General features: G+C 38.2%; 1 long non-coding RNA gene across 2 annotated transcripts; it reads left to right on the forward strand.

Moving 5' to 3' along the window:
* Positions 1-3,352: 3,352 nt before the first annotated feature.
* LOC117307383 lies at positions 3,353-14,543 on the forward strand. Of its 2 annotated transcripts, XR_004521082.1 has the most exons (9): positions 3,353-3,667; positions 4,774-4,842; positions 6,205-6,273; positions 8,605-8,633; positions 9,675-9,826; positions 10,341-10,437; positions 11,083-12,143; positions 12,885-13,072; positions 14,499-14,543. It is a non-coding gene; the product is annotated as an uncharacterized LOC117307383 (long non-coding RNA). The 2 variants fall into 2 exon arrangements; XR_004521083.1 differs by lacking the exon at positions 6,205-6,273.
* Positions 14,544-15,206: the final 663 nt, after the last annotated feature.

Consider the following 15,206-nt stretch of genomic DNA (forward strand, 5'->3'; position numbering starts at 1 on the left):
CCGGCGTGTACATTCACCTTTGACCTACATTCATTCCACATAGAGAGATATGCAGTCAAATTCTATTGCGGATGTGATATGAGTGTTCTGTTTGGGCATCTATGGAAAACTCATGTCACCGCACCTTTTTCCAATGAAAACATTGCATCCAATGGAATCACTGAATCTTTGTAGACGGGACATGGGCCCAGTTTACCTTACGGCACCTGGAGTTGGTCAATCACCAAGTCAATCTCTGGAAACCATTTCATGGACACAGAAGACGAGGGTGCTGCAAAAGGACACTGGTGTAGAATCAACAGATGAACTGGCCACCCTCATGCAAGATCGATGCACTTGGAAAAGCTATACTCGGAGCCTGCCTGTGGGCGACCGAGTGCGTGAGTGAGTATAACGTCTGTAATCAGGAAAATGGGTAAGTTGAAAGAAAGCACAATAAACATAAATACTTTGGTCGATGTCCAGCTTAAAGGCTCTGTTTTTTAATTTATTATTACTCAAAGTAATTGGTACTTAGCAATGGAAAATATAAACCACTTTGTGAAACGGCTCCTTCTGAAGTAACCTAGTCTTTAAATAGGGTAATTTCTAACTCAAATATTAAAAGACTTGTCTTTTATTTGGCATCTGAAAGCTTACAAATTTGTACAACAAGGGTGTTTTTCCTTAATATTCTTTAATATTCTTTTAATAATAATATCGAAGTCTTATATAGCGCACGTGAGTACCCTTACCATACAAAACTGCTTATTAAGCAGTATGTTAGCAGTCCGTAAGCAGTCATTGACAATGAATGCTTAGTTAGGCAGTCATAAGTAGTCAAGAGAATAACTAAGATATTCAAACTTTCAGAAAGATAGGTGGTTGCAGTGATGAATTCTGAGACCCAATTATTTAGCACCTTACATGTATAAGGGTTTACAAGGTGCTACGGCACATACAATGTACACCAGCCACAGCCAGGAACACCGGGGCGAACCCCTTCTCTTTTCGATAAGTGCACTGGGTTCTTTTACATGCGTTACACAATACATGGGGCCAACGGCTTTACGTTCCATCCGAAGGACCAAGCAATGGTTAAGTGTCTTGCTAAAGGACACAAGTGTCACGGCTTTGCATTTGAACCCACACTCTGCTGATCAGAAACACCAGAGTTTGAATTAGATGCTCTTAACCGCTCAGCCACGACACTTGCAATGGACCCTTCCCATGAAATATGCTAATTACATTCACGCATGCGTACAGACCCTGTTGGTTGGCAAACACCATAGAGTTGTGCACTAAGCAAACGCACAATCGCGTCTGCGTCACGCACCCGTTAGCCGTGTACAAAACAGCGCGATGTTCCCTCATTTTGCCAACCAAAACGTCAGTGCGCACGCGCTACGTGCAATTTACATATTTCATGGGAAGGGTCTATTGCGATGACTAGCTGAATCTAAATTGATTGAGAATGCGGGTCATACTAAACATGTCCAGTGCCTTTAAGTGCTTTGTATTATGTTGGTATCATGGGTAACCAGCTACCTAAAATTAATTTTTTGCCTGTGCCTTGAAACATTCGTGTGGCATGTAAGCTCATGTGCACCACCTTTCATGTGCACATCTGTTTTACAGAAGTATTAAAGAAACAATATGCATGATTATTTTCTATTGCCTTGTATATTATCAAGTTTTGCCCTAAAATGCACAAGGCTATTGACCCAATTCATTTGACGTCATCATCAGAATAATCTTGGATGTGCCATATTGGTGGGCTAGGTCACTGCGTTATACAGCGAAGTGCGCATTTTAGATGACGCGGCATTTACACGTAAGTCTATTGACCACCAAACTGGTGAGCGTGGCAGAGTCGCCGTGTGTGACGTGCGTCCAAGGGGTCCATATGTTATAATTTCACTCTCTTTACTTACTTACACTTGCACCCCTCATAGCTAAAGTGACTTTATGTAATGCCTGTGTGTATGTATTGTACCCTAAGTACAAATGAGTATAGAAATGTGAAGTTTGCCAATTGGCAGCCCTCATAACCAAAGTGACTTCATGGTATGCCCTTTGGATTCATTTTTATTACTTTCATATTAGTATAGACTCTTCATCAAGGGTTCCAGTTGCCTTTTATTCACTTTACTATCTGTATGAGTAAAAACACTTCTTCAAGTTTTCCAAATGTCACCCCTCATAAGCAAAGTTCCTTTATGGTATAAAAATAATAATAATAATAGCGGCTTCTTATATAGCATATATGTCCGTCACTCAGTGACACTCCTTGCGCTGTAACATACAGTATTACCTGGGACTAGGTATGGGACTATACAGTATTATGTGGGACTAGGTATGAATTATGAGAACTAATTTGTAGCACCATGAAGTGTTTAACAAGGTGCTGTGGTAACCCCTTCTCTTTTTGATAAGTGCACTGAGGTTCTTTTACATGCGTTACATAATACATGGGGCCAACGGCTTAGCGTCCAATCCGAAGGACGAAGCAATGGTTAAGTATCTTGCTAAAGGACACAAGTGTCACGGCTGGGGATTTGAACCTTTTTGTTACCATTTTACTTGACACTCTTTAATGGTATGACTTTTTGTGTTCTTTTTACTCTTCGTACATATGAATGTAGAGACTATGCATGTTTTCCAGTTGGCACCCCTCATTACTGGAGTGACTTTATGGTACGCTTTTTGTGTTTAATTCACCTTCTGAACAATAGTATGTGTATTGACACCTCGTCAAGTTTTCCAATTGGGACCCTTCATAACTAAAGTGGATTTATGGTATGCATTTTTCCCCCATTTTACTCTCTATACATATATACATTGGTATGTGCGGAGGGTGAATTTAATACCAAAAAGGCATACCGGCACAAAGTCAGGCCGAGTCCGAAACGACGACTTCGGCTACAGCTACGGCTAGATCGCGCGCGTCTGCCTATTCTTCAACACTGGTAGACGCGCTGATCTAGACGTAGAGCTGTAGCCGAAGTCGTCGTTTCGGACACGGCCTCACTTTGGTTATGAGGGGTGCCAATTGGAAAACTTGACGAAGTGTTGATACACATGTGCAGAAGGGCTGTGAGGCCAAAATTCCAACGCCTTTAACTGCATGGGTTCTATTTTCCCTAATTTTCTGAATACGCGCCCAACTGGCAGTAGAAAATCGGGCCAGAAACGCGGATCGCTACAGCTCGGTGAGGGGAGGGAGCGAGGGGTCGCGATAGTTGAGAGTGAGTTTGAATAATCACGTCCTGCACTGAGAATACATTTTTTTTGCACGTGTTGAGAACGAGTTCGATGCCGTTGGGGTTTTCAAGTATTTCTTTGTTGCAGCTTCAAGGCGTACAGCTTTTAGTTGTCCTGCAAAAAGCGAATTTTAGTGTACTTTGCTTCACAAAAATTGAATTCTCAATGGCTCCTTTTGACAACAGTCACGAACAGCAGCAATTTCTTGAGGCAATGTTTTTTGTCCTGTGTTATTAGAGTTAGCTGTATCATCTGGCTGTTCAGTACTGCACAGAGACTCCACAATCGGGACATCATCGGTGCAGGCGCGAACATCTTCAGTGCCAGTGTTGCAGCATACAGTTGACCATGGAGCTATTGACGCACCCCACGCCCAACATGAAGTCACTTCGAACCCAAGTCACTTCGTACCAAAGTCACAACCGTAAGTTTCTTGAGTCGATCTTATCCACAAATCATCAAGTATATTTTTGAACAGAGCACATTTTGTTTTGATTGAAAATTCTGTTTCCGAGATGCATTAAAGGCAGTGGACACTAATAATATTGGTAATTACTCAAAATAATTATTAGCATAAAACCTTATTACGAGAAATGGGGAGCTGTTGATGGTTTAAAAAACTGTGAGAAACGGATCCCTCTGAAGTAACGTAGTTTTTGAGAAAGAAGTAATTTTCCACGAATTTGATTTCGAGACCTCAGATTTAGAATTTGAGGTCTCGCAATCAAGCATTTGAAAGCACACAACTTGTGTGACAACAGTGTTTTTCCTTCCATTATTATTTCGCTATTTCGACGACCAATTGAGCTCAAATTCCCACAGGTTTGATAATTCATGCATATGTTGAGATACACCAAGTGATTTTGAGGCCTCAAATTCTAAATCTGAGGTCTCAAAATCAAAATTACTTCTTTCTGAAATTCTCGAAAACTACGTCAGGATAACTTTCTGTATGGCGCCACCACTTTTTCACTAATTTTTACAAAAAGGAATAACGCATTGAGGTGAATGAGATACTATATTATTTCATTTCGATTGAAAAAGTGGTGGTGCCATATGGAAACTTTTCCCTACGTCACTTCAGAGGGAGCCGTTTCTCACAATGTTTTATACTATCAACCTCTCCCCATTACTTGTAATCAAGAAAAGTTTTTAGGTACCATTTCAATACCAAATAACCAAAGACTAAAATACAAAAATACTGTACACTAGGATTGGATAACCTATTTCTTGCTCTTCCTCAAAAATTTGCCATTGTATTGATATTTCAGCTCTCAAATTGTTCACAAGTGGATGTTGTAATATTTATTGTCCCCACGCATGTTGTGCCATCCCTCAATCCTTGCCAACCTTATGTTTTTTTATTCAACTATCAAACTGCATCAAAGTGCTGGCCCAACTCTCAAAAACCAATGTTTACACCATCTTTAGACATTTCACCAAAACATGTTGACCAATCTATCAAAATTTGCTGAATATTTTTCTTCGCTGAAACCGTCTTAAAACTGATGTTGTGCTTTCTCTGTTAAGGTTCCCTGGGCTAATACTGCGCAAATCGTTCAGTACCTGAAGAGTTTTTAAAGGAAGTGGACACTAATGGTAAGTACTCAAAATAATTATTAGCATACAAAGGAGTCCTCCTCTCCCACTATGTAACATTGCTTTTCTCTCCACTTATCTATTTACATTTGTCGTCTTCAGTAAGCCTGGTTTTATATTCTTTGTATTTTGTCGTCAGCGTTTTGTATTGTCATTGTGTGTTTGTCTTGTCCTTGTTTCTTCTTCGCTTTTTGTTTGTTTGTTAGTCTGTCTGTATAAAGGCTGTTGTCTACAAGCCTCGGCTTATTCTCACAGCCTCATGCCCTCGCTCCTCTCTTGTACATAGTTAATTCCTAGTTATTAATTTAATATTTGCTTTGAAATTATATTGTTTCTCTATAATTTAATGCGCTCTAGATTTTGATACATTTTCATGTACTGTTTAAAGGCAGTGGACACTATTGTTAAATACTCAAAATAATTTTAAGCATAAAACCTTACTTGGTATCGAGTAATTGGGAGATGTGGACAGTGTAAAACAGTGTGCCGCTGGCTCCCTCTGAAATGATGTAGTTTTCAAGAAAGAAGTAATTTTTCCATGATTTTGATTTTGAGGCCTCAGATTTAGAATTTGAGGTCTCGCAATCAAGCAGTGTTTTTCCTTCCATTATTATTTCGCTATTTCGACGACCAATTGAGCTCAAATTCCCACAGGTTTGATAATTCATGCATATGTTGAGATACACCAAGTGATTTTGAGGCCTCAAATTCTAAATCTGAGGTCTCAAAATCAAAATTACTTCTTTCTGAAATTCTCGAAAACTACGTCAGGATAACTTTCTGTATGGCGCCACCACTTTTTCACTAATTTTTACAAAAAGGAATAACGCATTGAGGTGAATGAGATACTATATTATTTCATTTCGATTGAAAAAGTGGTGGTGCCATATGGAAACTTTTCCCTACGTCACTTCAGAGGGAGCCGTTTCTCACAATGTTTTATACTATCAACCTCTCCCCATTACTTGTAATCAAGAAAAGTTTTTAGGTACCATTTCAATACCAAATAACCAAAGACTAAAATACAAAAATACTGTACACTAGGATTGGATAACCTATTTCTTGCTCTTCCTCAAAAATTTGCCATTGTATTGATATTTCAGCTCTCAAATTGTTCACAAGTGGATGTTGTAATATTTATTTTCCCCACGCATGTTGTGCCATCCCTCAATCCTTGCCAACCTTATGTTTTTTTATTCAACTATCAAACTGCATCAAAGTGCTGGCCCAACTCTCAAAAACCAATGTTTACACCATCTTTAGACATTTCACCAAAACATGTTGACCAATCTATCAAAATTTGCTGAATATTTTTCTTCGCTGAAACTGTCTTAAAACTGATGTTGTGCTTTCTCTGTTAAGGTTCCCTGGGCTAATACTGCGCAAATCGTTCAGTACCTGAAGAGTTTTTAAAGGAAGTGGACACTAATGGTAAGTACTCAAAATAATTATTAGCATACAAAGGAGTCCTCCTCTCCCACTATGTAACATAGCTTTTCTCTCCACTTATCTATTTACATTTGTCGTCTTCAGTAAGCCTGGTTTTATATTCTTTGTATTTTGTCGTCAGCGTTTTGTATTGTCATTGTGTGTTTGTCTTGTCCTTGTTTCTTCTTTGCTTTTTGTTTGTTTGTTAGTCTGTCGGTATAAAGGCTGTTGTCTACAAGCCTCGGCTTATTCTCACAGCCTCATGCCCTCGCTCCTCTCTTGTACATAGTTAATTCCTAGTTATTAATTTAATATTTGCTTTGAAATTATATTGTTTCTCTATAATTTAATGCGCTCTAGATTTTGATACATTTTCATGTACTGTTTAAAGGCAGTGGACACTATTGTTAAATACTCAAAATAATTTTAAGCATAAAACCTTACTTGGTATCGAGTAATGGGGAGATGTGGACAGTGTAAAACAGTGTGCCGCTGGCTCCCTCTGAAATGATGTAGTTTTCAAGAAAGAAGTAATTTTTCCATGATTTTGATTTTGAGGCCTCAGATTTAGAATTTGAGGTCTCGCAATCAAGCATTTGAAAGCACACAACAGTGTTTTTCCTTCCATTATTATTTCGCTATTTCGACGACCAATTGAGCTCAAATTCCCACAGGTTTGATAATTCATGCATATGTTGAGATACACCAAGTGAGAAGACTGGGTTGCGTTCCACTCGGGCGAACGTTGCCAACAGTTGCGCACGTTCGCCAACAATTTCAAGTGGAACGAGTTGTGTGCTGCCACCGTTGGCGAACGTTGGCAACTTAAGGCGAACATACTTCTGAGGTGTTGGCGAGCGGTTTTAAAAAAATACTACGTTCGGTGCGCGCCATCTTCATTTGAGGGCGCCGCCATATTGACGTAATGCGCACCAATTGTTCCAAAGATAACGTTTGCGTGAGCTGTTTTGAGTCGTTTGCGCAAGTAGAACGCACCCCTGGTCTTTGACAATTACTAAAAGTGTCCAGTGTCTTTAATGCTCACAATTGTTTTTTTGTTTTCAACAAGTGTATGGAATAACCGTATTATTTTATTTAATTTAATTTAATCGAATGTAGGCATAAAACCTTACTTGGTGTAATAGTAATGGGGAGCTGTTGATAGTATAAAACATTGTGAGAAAAGGCTCCCTCTGAAGCGACATGGTTTTCGAGAAGGAAGTAATTTTCCACGAATTTTATTTCGAGACCCCAGAATTAGATTTTGAGGTCTCAAAATCAAGCATCTGAAAGCACACAACTTAGTGTGACAATGGTGTTTTTTCTTTCATTATTATCTCGCAACTTCGACGACCAATTGAGCTCAAATTTTCACAGGTTTGTTATTTTATGCACATTTAAAAAAAATTGCAATTTAATTTGATTTTGTTTGTTTGCTCATTTGTATCCAGACAATCTATGTTCAATATATTACGGATGTTCTGCTATATTAATAAAATGGTTGTTTTTTAGGCTCATGATGTCTATTTCTCACAATATTGCTGATGTACTGATATTTAGCACCCAAATTGTTCAGAAGCGGCTAATGTAATCTTTTATTTTCCCATTGCATGTAGCCCTAGACTTGCCAACATATTGATTTTGTTAAACTCTCAATCTGTATCCCAAATGCCAATTTTATACCATCCATTATGTTTCCAAAACTACGTAGCCGGTCCCTCTAAACTTCTTGACCAAACGTTTTTAAACCTTCAAAAACTTTCCCAAGCAAATGTATTTTCTGAAATTTCACACTTCAAGTTGTTTAGTGCCTTCTGACATAGGATTTGCCTACTATGACGTCACGTGTAGCAAGGCACCTTATACCGCATACATTCTAGAGTTTCTTGTAGAAATTGGTTCAGCCGCTTTTTCAGGCTTCACATGTGTGTGTGTGTAGCGGCAAACGTTCACCGCGATGAGTTTTTTTCTGTCTTCGATGACAGTGCACGTCGTTCGTTAGATAAAGTTTGTTTAACATCGCGAATGCTGCGTGCTGCTTTTTTTACGGAATTAAGTGTTTGCATCTCTGTGGTATTTACAAAAAAATGCAGTTAAAACAAAACAATCTTTTTTTTTTCTCTTTTTTTTTTTTTTTTTTTTTTTTTTGATCGAAAAATTTAGAAAGTCTGTAAAATAGCATAGCTAGGTAAGCAACGATTGCATTCGGGCGCAGGTTCAATTGGTTCATGTTCTTTCTTGTTAAATTTTAAGTCGATTTTATAAAAGAATTGTTGTTTTCTGCTGTTTGTAAAGCCTCAAAAAATTTAATTGTCCATACTTTTTTTTTTCCAGTGGAAATACATAATGGCACTGTCTTTCAGGTGAGGTCTTTTTCCTTTATTCGTTCGTTATAAGGCCTATTTACAAAATTTAAAAAACCTTAAATAAAAACAATTTGTTCTGGAGTTCAATTTTTGTTAATTCTCTTGCCAACCTGTTATTTAAAAACTGAATTGATTTTAGTTGTTCAAATTATAGCCTATATTGTGCTGTATATGTTCCTGGTGGCTCATGATGTCTATTCCTATAAACTTGCCAATTTACTGAAGTTTTAGCTGGAAAAGGTTTTACACGCTGATGTTGTGATCTTTAATTTTCACCACGCATGATGGCCCATTTCTCACAGACAACCTCATGATTTTTTTTCAACTCACAAACTGTATCCCAGTGCCTGCGCAACTCTCAAAAGCTAATGTTAGGGCCTACACCATATTACATTTTTAATCCTCAAAAATTTGTCTTTACAAACTTACCAATAATATAATATAGTTGTTCAAGGAACACGTTGCCTTGGGTCAGTCGAGTTGGTCTTTGAAAAGCATTGGAAACCGTTTGTAAAAATGTTTACTCCTACAAATGGCCGACCGTGTTAGTCGACAAGGAAAGGAAAACCACGCAATTCCGAGTGATACTTGTGTGGATCATTATATTCTACTTTTAAAATTGCAAGTTTTTTCCTTTAACGTCGCGAACTAACACGGTTAGCCATTTTATGTCAAAATGTTGACCCCACAAAATGGCTGACCATGTTTCCCCACGACGTATTAAGAAAACCGTGCAATTTTGAGGCATGTTTGTGTGGATCCTAATATTCCTCTTTTAAAATGTCTTTCTAACCATATGCATTTTATAACAAACGCATTTCAAACGCTTTTTAAAGACCAACTCGACTGATCCAAGGCAACGTGTTCCTTTATGTCATGTCGTGTATTTTTTTATTCTATCTCTGTTTGCCATGCTGGTTGTTTCTAGGAGTTGGCTGCTGCCTACACAGACTCGACTGATCCAAGGCAATGTGTTCCTTTATGTCATGTCGTGTATTTTTTTATTCTATCTCTGTTTGCCATGCTGGTTGTTTCTAGGAGTTGGCTGCTGCCTACACAGATGATGAAAGCCTAACAACTTGGAACATGTCTAGAAATTCACTGCAGGCTATCCATGTAAAGGTTGTGATATCTAGGAACTCAATGCTTCACTACGAACACTGTAGGTCAACAACTATTGTCTTCAAAGGGTAAGTCTTGAAGTTTGATCCCATATCTACTTTACTTTGTCTCATCATACAAAAATTGTCTTGTGCACTGAGGTCATATCTCTCTGTTGGTTTTTACCATCTAGTTCTCGGACACTAAATTAAAAATTTGTTTCACTTAAAAATTGGTCCTAAGCTGATTTTGTGTCAATCATGAAATAATTTAGCAAAGTATGTGCAATTCTTTAAAAGAATTTTCAAATTCAATGATCTCTTGGGATTCTTCTTTAATTTCTGATTAATTGACAAAATAATCAAGGGAGGGAACAGGACCACCCCTCCCCCCCCAAAAAAAAATCTAAAATATAATTTTGTTTTATTACGTTAGGAGTGTTATAACGTTTTCCTTTTGCCTGTTTAGGTCATACCAGCTTTTTAAAACTGTGTTCCCTTTGATGCCATAATGTTGTTATTCTTGAAACATACAATCCAAAAACTTGCATGTTTCATATCTTGCTGATTCGAGAAGTCAATGCTTACATTCTTACCACTGCAGGTTATCCTTGTGACAGAACAGTTACTGCTCCACTCCAACCATGGCAAGTCACCCATTTGTATACTCACTGCTTCACTTCAACTATTATCTTCAATGGGTAAGTCTTGAAGGTTTATCCCATATCAACTTAAATTGAACTTTGATTTGTCTAGTCAAACAAAACTTGTCCCCATACACAGGCCATATCTCTCTCCATCGTGTTTTTATTAAGTTAGGTATGTAAAAAACAAAATTGAAATAGATGCCAGATTGAGAGGTTTACAAACATAATAATCAACAACCCTAGATGTAAAAAGCTTATGCTGCCCATTCCATTGAAACTTTGGCCAACCGTGTTTGTTTGCAACCAAAACATAAAAGGAAAACCGTGCAAATTCAAGGCGTTTTGTGTGGATTATTGTATTCTACTTTAGAATTATCTATTTAACCATATGCATTTCATAACATACAGTTTCAAACGCTTTTTAAAGATCAATTCAACTGATCCAATGCAACATGTTTCTTTAAACACACTTAATAATCAGACAACCCTAGATGTTAAAAGCTAAAGCTGTCCAGTCATTTGAAACTTCTTAACCTTGTGTTTTTCAATCCTTAAATAATTTCTTTCAGAGCAAATGTGCCATTTCTTAGTTTTCACAAAGACAGGTTGGTGCTGTGTTGTCAACTGTCTTTCAAAAACTTACCAATCTTGTGATTTTTAATATTGTCACGTATTTCTTTATTCTGTCCCTGTTGGCAGGCTGGTTGTTCTTTGACAGAGTTTGCTGCTGCCTGCACAGATGATGAAAGTCTAACAACTTGGAACATGTCTAAAAACTCACTGCAGGCTATCCATGTGACTGTAAAGGTTGTGCTATCTAGAAACTCAACGCTTCACTTTAACCACTGTAGTTCATCCATGTGACAGGGACCATTATCTTCAATTGGCAAGTCTTAAAGTTTTTATCCAATGTCTACTAAATTTGAACTTTACTTCGCCTCATCAAACGAAACTTGTCCTGTTTACTGGGGTTAGATATCTCTAGTTTTTTTACCTTATCAAGTCCTGGGACACTGGTAACTAAACAAATGTTTTTGTAACCTTTAAATTGTTCCCAGGCTGACTTTGTGTCATTCATGCAGTATTACCAAAGTTAGTGCCATTCTTTTAGAAAGATTGCAAATCTAATAACAGTTCAAGATCCATTTGTTTCAAGTTTAATAAATTGTTCTTTCTTGGGATCCTTCTCTTTTAATTATATTTTTTGTTCAATTTGTCAATATAATCAATGGCCGATCAGGGGGGCTTGCCTCCCCCTAACAACTCTGAAAACCAAGGTTTTTTGTTAAGTTAGGATTGTTACATTTTATATTTGAAATTGGCGCCAGATTGAGAGGTTAACAAACCTAATAATCAGACAACCCTAGATGTAAAAAGCTGAAGCTGCCCAGTCCCCTGAAACTTCTTAACCTTGTGATTTCAATCCTTAAATAGTTTTCCAGAGCAAATGTGCCATTTCTTAATTTCAACAACATGTTGGTACAGTTTAGTCAACTGTCTTTAAAAAAACAAACCAATCTTGTGATTTTGAATAATGTGTTTGATACTTTCATGTATTCTGTCTCTGTTGCCATGCTGGTTGTTTCTTTGACAGAGTTGGCTGCTGCCTGCACAGATGATGAAAGTTGAACACCTTGGAAAATGTATAGGAATTCACTGCAGGCTACCCAAGTTGCTATAAAGGTTGTGATATAGAAACTTCCTGCTTAACTCCAAACACTGTAGTTCATTCATGTGACAGCAACTATTATCTGCAATGGGTAAGTTTTATCCATATCTACTAAATTTGAGCTTTAACTTGTCACATCAAACAACAAAGCTTGTCACGTTCACTAAGGTCATATCTCTTTGGTGCTTTGTTACCTGATCCAGTCCTCGGACACTTGCAACTAAAATGTATTGTTTTTTATGTGTAATTGTTCACATACTGATTTAGTGTAAATTGTTTAGGTCTCAAAATCAAATTCGTGATTTTGTGTAAATTTTTGAGGTCTCGAAATCAAATTCGTGGAAATTACTTCTTTCTCGAAAACTACGTCACTTCAGAGGGAGCTGTTTATCACAATGTTTTATACTATTAACCTCTCCCCGTTACTTGTAGTCAAGAAAGGTTTTCTGATGATAACTATTTTGAGAAATTACCAACAGTGTCCACTGCCTTTTAAACAAAATAACAATCTAATGATAGTTCAACTCTCATTTGTTTCAAATGTAAAAAAAATAGTGTACTCTCTTGCGATCCTTCTTTTAAAATTAGTTTGTTTTTCTTCTTCAAACTTGTCAAAGAACAAGGGCTTATCACGGGGGCCATGGCTCCCCGCCCCCCAACTCTGAAAAAAATAAGTTTTTAGCTGCCCAGCCCCTTGAAACTGCATAACCTAGTGTTTTTCGATCCTTACTTATTTTCAAAGCCTATGTGCCATTTCTTATTTTTCAAAAACTAATCAATTTTGTGCTTTTTAATAATGTCATGTATTTCTTAATTCTGTCTCTTTTGCAAGGCTGGTTGTTCTTTGACAGAGTTAGCTGCTGCCTGCACCGATGATGAAAGTCTAACAACTTGGAACATGTCTAAAAATCCACTGCATGCTATCCACGTGACTGTAGCTTAAAGGTTGTTCTATCTAGAAACTCGATGCTTCATTCCAACCACTGTAGTTCACTGTGAGGCAAATATTATCTTCAATGGGTTAGTCGTTAAGTTTTATCCATATCTATTCAATTTGAACTTTACTTTGTCTCATCAATTAAAACTGGTCCCATGCACTGAGGTAATATCTCTTTGGGTTTTCACCTTATTAACATGGTTGGCCATTTTTTGAATCTTGTTGAGATGTTGTGGCCGGTTTCCCTGATGTGTACTATACCGCAATCACAGGGAATATGGTAAACGCCGGCTCTGTCTTGAGTATCTTGCTTTTCCTTGTGTGTATGGAGTGATACTTGAATCTTGCTTGGTGCTCTGTGGAAGGTCTTGACTTGAGCTTGACTAAAGATACGTTGAAGATTGTGAGAAGGGTGGCCGATGGGAGGGTGATTGCAGCCTTTGAACTCTGGTCGTTCATCTGGGTTGAGGCTTGTCTTGGGTTTGCTGAGGTTGAATGTCTTGTATCCGTCGAGTTGAGGTGATGTCTTGATGTGGTGTAGTTCCTGCTTCAAGCTGCCCTTCTCACAGGTGTTGAAGGCCCGGCAGGCCAAGGTGTTGCAGACAGCGGACTTGAAGCGAAGATGATGGAATGAAGAGTTGTGAAGGTATCTGTCGGTGTGTGTTGGCTTGCGGTGTACCGTGTGAGCTAGAGTGCCATCATCTTGTCGAGTTAAATGCCTCAAAATCCCATATAATTGTCTTGTTACTTGTCTGTGAGGAAGGAGATAGTGTTGTTTGTTCTTGTTCCATGATGAAGTGGATGCGTGGATGTTGACTGTTCAGGTGATGGAGGAACTCTTGGGGTGTTGTCTTGCTGTGGGGCCTAACCACAAGGTGTCGTCAATGTAGTGGAGCCAGAGGTTGGGGTGAAGATCACCATTCTCGATTGTATCTAGTTCAAATGCCTCCATGAACAAATCCGCCAGGACCGGGGATAGAGGAGATCCCATGGCGGCCCCAGAGGTTTGTTCGTAGAATTTGTCTCGTCCACCTGAAGCTGGGAGCAGAGACGCAGGTGATGAGGAGGTCGTGGACTTGTTCTGGAGTGAGGCTTGTGCAGTCTGGTAGTGTAGGATCGGCTTGAAGGCGTAGTTTGGCGATGTTGCCTGCTTCTTAGGTAGGTGCCCTGAAGCTCCACCACCGGCAGCAGTCCAGCATTCTCCTGAAGACGAGCAAAGTATACTGTTCAAAACGTCGAGACCCAACTGGCTCTTTTTAGAGCCAACACTCGCCCTAAGAGGTTTACACATGGTTGTACACGTCAGTTTACTATTTATTTATAGCTGCTTCTCATCTCTCCACACCATGCAAGCTTCAAACAATATTTTTCCAGAGCCTATGTGCCATTTCTAGTTTGCACAACAAGTTGGTATGTTTTTGTCACCTGTCTTTTAAAAACTTACAATCTTGTGATTTTAAAATGTGTTGATAATGTCATGGTTTTTCTAATTCTGAAATTCCCTTGCAGGCTATCCATGTGACTGTACAGGCTGTGCTATCTAGAAACTCAATGCTTCACTTAACCACTATAGGGCATCATGTGATTGCAACTATTATCTTCAATGGGTAAGTCTTGAAGTTTTATCCCATTTTTAATTAATTTGTCTAATCAAACAAAACTTGTCCCGTGCACAGACGTCATATCACATTTTTTTTTTCACCCTATCGATTCCTCGGACACTTGCAACTTAACAAAAATTTGTTTTCAGTTTCAAATTGTTCCTGAGCTGAGTCATTCGAGAAGTATTATCAAACTTTGTGCCATTCTTTTAAAAATGAATGCAATCTAATGATAGTTCAACTCTAATTTGTTTCAAGTTTAATAAATTGTTCTCTCTTGGGATCCTTTTTTTTTTAATTGATTTTTTCCACAATTGCTGCATGCACAGAGGACAACGAAAGTCTAACAATTTAGGACTTGTCTAGGAACGCACTGCAAGCTGTCCATGTGACTGTAAAGGTTGTGCTATTTAGAAACTCATTTCACTCAAACCACTTTAGGCCATTCATGTGACAGCAACTATTATCTTCAATGGGCAAGTCTTGAAGTTTGATCCCATACATCTACACAATGTGAACTTGAATTTGTACCATTAATAAAATTGAAAATCCAATGATCTCTTTACATTCTTCTTTAAAATTGATTTTGTTTTCAAAATTGACTGGATATCAAGGG

Source organism: Asterias rubens, chromosome 2, assembly GCF_902459465.1.
Source record: "Asterias rubens chromosome 2, eAstRub1.3, whole genome shotgun sequence".
NCBI lineage: Eukaryota > Metazoa > Echinodermata > Asteroidea > Forcipulatida > Asteriidae > Asterias > Asterias rubens.